Below are 10,742 nucleotides of genomic sequence, written 5' to 3'. Positions count from 1 at the left end.
CACACACACACACACACACACACACACACACACACACGCGCCCGGCGTGAGTTTCAAGCCACCAGGTCTGGGACGCGAACCGTGGTCGACTATGTTAGAGTCCAGAGACACAGCCATTACGCTAATTGCTGGTTCCCTACATTGCTCTTTACTGTCACTGAATTTTCAATAATCTAGACTAGTATCTAGAAGGGTTGAGTTAGAAAAAAATTAAGTGAAGAGGAAGTTCCTGCTATAACTTTTCTTTCTTCTTATCCTTGCAGTTTCTTCTGCCCCAAAGGAATTCATGCTTGAATTCCTTATCTTTTTTAACCATTGGTTGGAATTGCCCCAGAGTGTTCTGTTCTAATTTGACTTTGAAATATAGGTGATTCTTTAGATTCTTTACTAGTGGTTTGCTCTCCTATTATGTAGTTCATATTTTAAAAGAAAAGGCAAGAGGAAGATAAAAGGGTAGAGAAGAAAAAGAGGAAACAATAAAAGTTAGAAAGACAAATACATTAGAGGATGTCCTTTAATAGCAAACAAATAATCTGGAGATGTGATAAGAATTCTATGTTTGCTTCAGTGACTCTAGACTGTAGTGTTGCATACCATGCCCATGGGGCTTCTGGTAGGGAAAAAAAAAAAAAGAAAGTAATTGGAAGAATTACTAGAAAGGTAAACTGGTATATGGACGCTCACATAGGGAAAAAAGTTATCAAAGCTTGAGAAGGACCTTTGAGGGTTTTGTTTTTCATTTCTTTACTTACCTATTTGTTATATTTTTTTAAAGAATTATTTTATTTAACTTTATTTATTTTTCACTTGAGTAAAGAGGGACAGAACAAGAGAGAGACAGTGAAAGAGAGAAAGTGAGAAAGCAAGCCACCAGGTCCCAGACTCGAACCACCGTTGCCCATGTGGTAATCCAGCGCCTTTATTCACCACACCACTTGCAAGCACCAAGATATATTCTTAACATCCTGAGTTAGAACTCTAAACGTCCTTCCCATAGAATGTATTTACGTGTGTTCAATTAGATCTATGAACTCTATTATTATGCTATTGTAAGGCACAGTGGGAGCTGCAAATCTGTGAGGGCTTGCCTGTAATGCTTGTCCATTTCCAGCAGGGAAAATATGAGTTTATTTCCTTATGTAGAGCGGAGCAGAACAGCATGTACTAAAGGCCACTCGTCCCTAAGTGATCCCTGCTGTCAGGAAGCCCAAGCTTGGAGTATATAAGTTAAAAAGAAAGCATGCATAAACCAAAAATCAGTGTAGACTTTCTACCTCCAAGACAGGATCTGGTTTCTATGTAGATTATTTGAGGATTACAAGAAAACATTATCTTATCAGTCAACAGAATCAGCAGAGTATTAGAGTTCAGTGTCTCTAAACTTACGATATTGAAGTGGGAGGAGCGCACATACCTCCAGAACACCCAGGTCAGGGCAAATTCAATGAAGTAAAAGTAATGGTCACAAGATGCTTAGGATCCCCCCCTCCCCACTACCTTCCCTACCCATGGCCTTTTTTAAGGTTTGAAGAAAAACAAGGATAGGGCAGAACATATGCTTTGGGTTTCCAAAATATGGGATGGTTTATGAAGGATAATATGCTGAAAAGTACAGCCAGTTGTAAATTAATTTGGCTTCCTCTCTGAGGTTCAGCTTGTCCCTCAGCAGTGTTACCACAGGTCAGAGCCTTGTCCTTAACTTAAGAGTTTTTCAGGATATCAGTATCTGACAGCTTGATTTATGAGAAATGATGCCTGTTAATTAATTTGATTGAGAATGATCTTGGCTAAATCACCAAGATTGATCATTTCTTTAGAGGCTTCAGTCCTGGAAGACATTACCATCTCTCTTTAATTTCTTTCCATTTTTTTTCAACAAGTATTTGTTATGTTCTTACTGTGTTTCAAGGATTGTACTAGGCAACAGGTAAAATGGAAGGAGGAAAAAAAAGAACTTTGCTACTACATTCCCTGGTTGGAATGGAAAATTTGTGAGTCTGCTGGCTTCCTAGAAACCTTAGGAAAATGGTGGTCATTTTTAGGCTCTCTTTTGAATCAAATGTTAACTCCTTGTCATCCATGGTAACCATGATAGGCAACCATGGGCTTGGTGACTTCTCTTGAGACTTAAAATCTAGTAGAGGAAATAAACATGAATAAGATCTTTTAAAATGAGAAAATATTTTAAAATGGGCACAACTGAGACTGAACCATGGTACAGTGGTAAAATGCGATACTTTGCAAAGCAGACCCACATGGAAAGATTATAAATTCACATCCAGAGACCTCTCTGAGTATATGAACACACATACATCTGTGGTCTGGGCTGACTGGGGATGAGTCACGGCATCAGAACCCTACTGGGAGTGCAATCTCTGTCTCTCTCTGTCTCACTTGCTCACAGAACAAAAAAATGAACTTAAAAAAAAAATGGGCACAACTTATTTCTGAAGAAAAGAAACAAGGTTTTGTGATAGGTAGTAAATAAGCCTGACCTAAGCTTAAGTTTGAAGACATGGAGTGATTCCCAGGAAAGTGACGTTTAAGCTAGAGCTAAGAATAGGTTGGAGGACACTGGAAGACATATGTGTATAAGGATGATGGGTACAGGTAGGTAGAGTTATACAGGGATGACTGGTGGAGGTGGTAGAGTTTCTAGAAAGGGGAAATGATAGATCAACTGAGCATAGTACCATCAGGGAACTGAAAGACAACTAATTTGGCTATAGCATTGAAGTTCAGCAGAGTGATACTAGAGAAGGCTTGACAAGGATTTTCCTAAGAATTCAAATTATATGATACTAAACTCTACCATAATTCATTCAGTCAACAAACATTGAATAGCAAGTCTCTGTTGGGATGGCAGTTAGTAATACAACATTAGAGAAGGACAGGGCAGCAGTCATGCCCCTTGCCTTCTTAGATTTGCACTAATAAAATAAAATGAAATGTAAAATTAGGGCTGCAAAGAGTCCAATGGGGAAAGCAAATTTGCATTGCTAGAAGACCTGTCACTTTCTGAAAGGTTGAGAAAAGCCTTAATACATTAAGTGGTATTTGAAGATTTAGTAGAAGTTAATTAGCCAATGCTGAAGAGTAGGAAATTATCTTAGGTAGAACAAAGAACTTTTAAAAAAATTCATTCAATATGTATGTGTTGATTATCTAATAGGTACATTGAAAGTGAAGGAGAGACATTGTATGTCCGCACTTAATATATACCAAGTGACCACACCCTATGACTGAAACTGATTGACTAAAGGATATACAAATACAATAAATGGGTGTAAATACCAGATATAGTATGTGTGGAAGAGTAGGCCTGAGGAAGGACATTTAGAAGAAAAATACAAAGGCAAAGCATTAATGGGACAAAGAAATGTAGTATTACCTGTTAAAGATATTTTATAGTTTTATCAACTGGACTAGGGAGAAATGTTCACATATTGAAATACTCACTTTGTAAGCTAAATAATGTGATTGAATGTATAAAAGAAAATGAAATAAATAAAATAAATTTAAAAAGTGTAGTCTTTAATGTTATACTAAATTATGGACAAAACATTAATTCTTTTTCTGTTTAGCATATATCTTAAGAAAAAATCATAATAAATAAGTTAATGATTATAGCAGGACAAAAGTGATAAGACCTATAAAGAAAAAAGGAACTGGGATGGAAGCAGTTTTATATGGTGTGAGCAGGAGAAGTTTCATTGAGGAGGTGGCATTTGAGCAAGAACTAGAATAGGGTAAGAGTTGTGGAAGTATACAGGTCCTGGGAGCCTTTTGCCTTTGAAAAACTGTAAAAGGACTATAAATAGAACACAAAGAAAGCCTATCATTCTAGAGAGATAGCTATTTCTGATAAAGAACCAGAAATATAGTTAGGTCCATAGCTTGTAAAAGATACTCTAATGAAAACATCTTCTAGAAAAAGAAGCAGAGTCATTAAAATCCCATTTGTAGACATGTTCTTCTATACAAGGTAAAACTTGAGGACCCAGCTCTCAATAAATATATTAAAGATCTCTAAGGCCATGGACCCAGGTGAGTTTCTGACAAATAAATGGCACTTGAATTATTTTTGTTAAATGGCTGCAATCTTGAAGTTACTATCTACCATTTTGGAGAATTCAAGGTGTATCAAAATCATGCATAGAGACAATTATCCTATTATGAAGATGGATAACGTGTAAAACACTATTTTAGAGCAGAGTATTAAACCATGAATACTGGTACAACTTGTACCCATATTATAAAGTTAGTACCCATATGATAAAGTTAATGAACATGTTTATTGAATAAATGAATAATTTTTAAAGATGAGAAAAGTCTCTAGAAACAAAGATAGATACATTCACTAAAATGAAAACCAACTTTAGAGCAAATGACATTATGCAGCTTGTACAAATGTTATGTGATCTTAAGACAAGTTATTTGGTAGATTTATTAAATTGGCTGATGTAATCCAATAGAAGGAATGTTACCTATTTGATTTCCATGAAGTATTTCACAACACTTGCCATGATATCTTTACTGATAAGGTGAGCCTTCATATCCTTTTATTTTCTTTTAAAGAACTATTTTATTTAACTTTATTTATTCATTTGTTTATTTTAATTTGACCAGAGAGCAAGAGAGAGAGAGAGAGAGAGAGAGAGAGAGAGAGAGAGAGAAAACAAGCTGCCAGGTCCAGGATTTGAACCATAGTCTGCCATGTGGGAATCCAGCACCTTTAACCACCATGCCACCTACTGGACCAGAGTCTTTATATCCTTATGTGACTTGGTGGAGAATGTCTATGCCTTAATATATTTCTTAGTATCTGAATTATGTAGCAGTTCTTACTGGACTGAAAATTCTTTTCCTCAACCTACAGCATTATAAAATTTCTGTGGAATAAAGATATCTGAGTAGTTAGCTGGGACACTGTATAATGTTGGTCCCTACAGGAGTAGTTAATGGAGGATTTTCTCTCCCACATCACCTTAAAAGGTTTATAGCAATGTCCTTTGGAGTTCGAATGTCATACGCAAATGCCAAATTCTCGTCTTTCATGTTTTAAATCAGAAAGGCATGCTTATTGTTTGAAATGTTGCTGCTTTTTAAAATATTGGGGACTGGCAGATTGCATGGTGATTAAGGCACTGGACTCCCACATGGCTCACCTTGGTTGAAATCCTGGACCTGATGACTGATAATAGCTAATGTGACAAGAATTTTTTTTTGAGAGGTTTTTTTCTATAGGGTGTGTGCGTTCGCCAGAAAGACAGAAAGAGACAGAGAGATAGAAGGTGAGAAATCACCCCTCAGGGGGCATGGCCACGCTAAAATCCCTTCTCCTCCATTCTCCTCTCAGGATCTTGGGCACCCACACACATGCACCCAGCATGAGTTTAAGCCACCGGGTCCAGAACTCGAACCATGGTTGGCAACATGGGAGTTCAGCGACATAGCCATTATGCTAACTGCTGGTCCCCGACTGACTTTCTCATTTTCTCTATCTCTGGTCAAATTAAAAAATAATAATAACAAACAAATAGATAAGTAATTCTTTTTTAAAAAGTTTTTTTTAAAAAAGAACAATATTTTTTAAAACAGTTGGAGAATTTTTGATAATGTCTTTCTTCCCATCTATAGATATAAGTATCTATAAATGTAAGCATATATAAAATGCATATAGCTGTATGTATATATATTAATATATGAGCATAGTGACAGTCACATTTATAAATACATTTTCTGTATATATGTATATATACATACACATACAAATATGAGAGAATGTGAATGTGAGCATACTAACTTAAGCAGAAGCTTAATATTAAACCAAGGACCAGCAGATGGCATGAAAGTTAAGTCAGTTACATCCCACAGGGCTGACTGTGCAGTTCAAGCCTTAGACGTGGCAGCTTGAAAAATGCACTAGGTGCATGTGTGTGCATGCTCAAAATCCTGAGAGGAGAGTGGAGAAGAAGGGCTTGCAGCATGGATATCTCCTCTCCCCTCCAGGTGCTTTTTGAATTTCCCTCTCTTTCTCTCTCCCTCTCTGTCTTTGTCTTTGATGAGCACATGTGCCCTATAGCAAAAATTAAAAGAAAAAAAGAAGAAAGAAAATATTAAACCAAGCAGGATGATATGGATTCTAAGAAAATTAGTTCAATTTTGTACAGGGATGTGTCTTCATGTCTAGATTACATGAACTAATATGTTCTTTTTTTTTTTTTTGGAGAGGTTTTTGCTATAGGGTGCATGCGCTCGCCAGACAGACAGAGAGAGACAGAGAGATAGAAAGCGAGAAATCACCCCCCAGGGGAGATGGCCACGCCGCAATCCCTTCTCCTTCATTCTCCTCTCAGGATCTTGGGCACGCACGCACACGCACCCGGCGTGAGTTTAAGCCACCGGGTCTGGGACTCGAACCGCTGTCAACTACATGGGAGTCCAGCGACATAGCCATTACGCTAACTGCTGGTCCTAAGAACTAATATGTTCTGTATTGGTTTCAATTCATTCCAATTTACGCCCAATATTATCACTCTATTGTAGCTGAATTTTCTAGGATGATGGCATCCTATGAAGAGTAGTTGTAGAACTAGAGATTATTTACTCTTTAAAAAAATCAAGACAGAGAGAAGTGGCACGTGAGCATCATTGTCATGTTGAAAAAGAAAGACATTTTCTGTTACCTCAGGGGGATGTGCTGTCAGAATAGGCAGAAGTTAGTAACTCCAGATGTCTTTTGCCCAGATCTCTTTTCTTTCTTTAATTTTTTATCTGCCAGAGTGTGTGTGTGCACTCACCAAAGGTATCCACTGACAGGGCCTGGTTAGGCTGCCACCCCTTCTCTGCCATGTTGTCTTTTATTCAGGATTTGGGTACACATCCACATGTGTCTTGCATGGTTTTCAAGCCACAGGAACAGGCATTTGAACTCTGACTGACCATGTGGGATCCAGGTTTCTATGCATAGCACATAACCACCGTGCTATGGAGTCAGCTCCAGATCCTCTTTTATGAGCGTGTTGCTCATTCTCTTCTGGATATAACCACCTTGAAGTCTAAAATATTCTATAAACTCAAGGAGAAATCTAAGTCAGGTATCCTACCTCCCTCTGAACTTCTTTTCTTTGCTGAATTCCTCATTTTTCTTAATGCATTGTCACTTACCATGACATTTATACTGGAAATCTCAAGGCATCCCCCACTCACCACTATCCTTTCCCTTATGAGCAGTTTGTGTGTAATACTACAATCTTTCTTTCTCTCTCTCCCTTTCTTTTAATTTGCTATAGGGTGTATGTGCTTGCTGGAGAACAACAGGAGAGCAAAAGTAGCAAATCACCTCCCCCATCCTCAGGGAATGGCCATACAGCAATCTCTTCTCCCCCATTCACCTCTCAGGATTCTGGACATGCATACACACATGCCCCAGCTTGTTTTTCAAACCACTGGATCCAGGATACAAACCACTCAGTCAGCTACTTGGGATCCAGACACCTTAACCAACATACCATTTGACTACCCCAATATTGCTTAATCATAACTTGTATTCATTACTTTATCTTTGTACCTGTCACTGTTTCCCAAGGAAAAGCCATAACAGAAGCGCTTGGAAGTCCTTGACTCTGTTCTTACCTCTCTTCTATCCAATCTCCACATTAAGGTCAATGTGAGTTCTCTAAAGCCTGTTTAATAATTTCTCCTCTCTTTAAAATCCTAAGTCACTGTTCATTCTCTATTGATTCTCATCACTTTGGCATATGACATCTTTTATCCTCTGATTCTTACCTATTTCTTTTTTTTTTTTTTTGGAGAAGTTTTTCCTATAGGGTACATGCACTCACCAGAAAGAGAGAGACAGAGAGACAGAAAGAAAGAAATCACCCCCCGGGGGGGATGGCCATGCCACAATCCCTTCTTCTCCATTCTCCTCTCAGGAGATCTTGGACACGCATGCACACGCGCCCAGAGTGAGTTTAAGCCAGCAGGTCCAGTACTTGAACCGCGGTTGGCTACAAGGGAGTCCAGCGACATAGCCATTACGCTAACTGCTGGTTCCCTCTTACCTATATCTTTAGACTTGTTTTCTATTGAGCAAGCCTCTTTGTATTCTTCAACCTATATGTTATTCATACAAATTATTTCTGGTACCCTGTGTGTTACCTACCGCCTCTTTGTGCATACCACCCCTGTTGATCAGAATACCCTTCAGTTGTCTGCTTTGATAATTCCTACTACACATAGAAAACCTAGCTCAAGTTCTCCTCCATAAAGATGGCCTTTGTACCTAGTGATGATCACTCCTTTCTTTGTACCATCTCTACTCTAAGTATGCCTCTATTTTAGCACCTATCTTATGCTTTTGTAGAGAGTATTTACACTTTTTTACTAGCATCTATGTTCCATGAGATACATATCTTATACACTCCTACATGATTCCATATATAATATAATTATTCAGCAATGCTTTGGATGACTGAATGAATTCATGAGTAAATGTGTCAATGGAATTCCAAGATGAAATTTTTGACTTAATGAAAGGGAAAGTTTTTTTCATTGCAAAGCAGTTAAGGATAGAAACTCTGGAAACAGATTGCCCTGGCTCTGTCTCTTATCTGTAGTATATCTTTGGGTAAGTTGCTTAACCATTCTTGGCATTATTTTTCCACTCTTTAATATGAAGGTTGTAATAGAACTTGCATTATAGGATAGCTATAAAGAGTATAAAAACTAAAACAGTAAAGCACTGAGAAAAATTCCTGGAATAATGTAAGCAATCATGGTATTAGTTTTTGTTATTATTGTTACATTAGAGCATTCTTTTTTCAAAGAGGTTTTTGCTATAGGGTGTGTGTGCTCGCCAGAAAGACAGAGAGAGACAGAGAGATAGAAAGCAAGAAATAACCCTGGGGGGGGGGTGACCACGCCTCAATCCCTTCTCCTCCATTCTCCTCTCAGGATCTTGGGCACGCATGCACACACGCCTGGTGTGAGTTTAAGCCACTGGGTCCAGGACTCGAACCGTGGTCAGCTACATGGGAGTCCAGTGACATAGCCATTATGCCATCTGCTGGTCTCCATCAGAGCATTCTTATAGTGGGATGGAAGTTGAGGAAAGTGAAAAGCTATTTTTCATGAATAATATTTAGCACAAACAGGAATCTCACATGTTTAAGTGTGTTTTAGAAGAGATTCCATACAGAGTCGGAGGTCAGACTTGATGACCTCCAAAGTCCTTTCCAATATCAATCGTATAATGGAGTATAATAAAATAAAATGCTGTGCAACCTTATCTAGTATAAGCATAATTCTCCCCTAGTCTGCAGAAAACATCAGATTAAAAAGCATGATTCTCAAAATTACTTTGACAAGAAAAATCAAGCTGAAAACAATGGCAAACTATAATAGAAGTTGGACACTACATTTGGCCAATTGTTTTTATTTTTTATTTGATTATTATCATTTATAGTTTACATTTTGTAAACATATGGTATACAGTGTGGTTTTTCATATCAGTTACAATTTTCAGAAGTCACAATGTAAATCTGGAGAAGTAGACATTGAGTGGCAACATCTTTTGATGTTATCATTGTTGTTGTTGTTTATCATTTTAACAAGTGAATTGTGAGAATGTATAGATTACAAAAATAGATGCTATGGTATAATCTTAGTTAATCTGAAAATATTCAATGAAGGAAAAAAATTAGTTGGAGAGAAAATGGTGTAGTGAAAGGTAGTTGTTGAGAAAGACTATTTATAATATCACCTATTCTCTTGTTGCTTAAATGTTGAGTCTGTAACTGCAAACATGTGCCATATATATCTGTGGACAATATGAGGGGAAAAGGTCTATAGAATGTTAAACCCTATAGAATTTTTAAAAAATGGATTATTTATGAATAGCAATTGGATGAAAACAATTTTGATGTTTTTCTCCAATTTCTAATTTTATTTTTGAACAAAATTAATCTTTAAAAGTAGAAGGTAATTTCGAATGTGACAGACATAATTCACAAAGTCAAGTGTCAACTCTTGTTGCCCACAAGGCAATAATTATAACCATTAGCACTTTCGTGTGCTTATTATTTTGTTAGAATTTTACATATTTTGGATGTCATGCTGCTACTATATCACAAATGAAAAAGCCAATGGATAATGCAGTTAAATCCAAGTTCATGTAACTTGCAAGTGACAGAGCTGGGACTAGTATCCAGATCTGTGTGACGCCTCAACCTGGGCTTTCTCATAATCTCTCATTTTCTAGGAGAAAATTACTATGTGACCCTGATAAAATTATGTATTTTTTTGTTTTCAGTTTAGATTTACTCATCAGCAAAAGGGAGATGAAGAAACCCATCTGACAAAATAATGTATTGGGAGCAGCAGATGGCATAATGGTTATGTTGCCAGACTCCCACATGGCCAACAACAGTTTGCGTTCTATACCTGGTGGCTTGAAACTCATGCCAGGCACTTGTGCATACTTGCCCAAAATCCAGAGAAGAAAATGGGGGAGAAGGGATTGTGACATAGCCATTCCCTCTGGTGTGTGTGTGGGGAGGTAGGGGGAGGCTGCAGGTGATTTCTCACTTTCTGTCTCCCTGGTAAGTACATATGCCCTATAGCAAAAATCTCTCTAGGGAAAAGAATAATATATTTGAATCTATGACTTTATTTATTTATTTTTTTTAGGTTTTTATGATAGGGTGTGTGTACTTGCTTGAGAGACATAGAGAGGA

This window comes from Tupaia chinensis, unplaced genomic scaffold, assembly GCF_000334495.1.
Source record: "Tupaia chinensis unplaced genomic scaffold, TupChi_1.0 Scaffold000600_2, whole genome shotgun sequence".
Classification (NCBI taxonomy): Eukaryota; Metazoa; Chordata; class Mammalia; order Scandentia; family Tupaiidae; genus Tupaia; species Tupaia belangeri.
Note: the sequence above shows the minus strand (reverse complement) of the source record.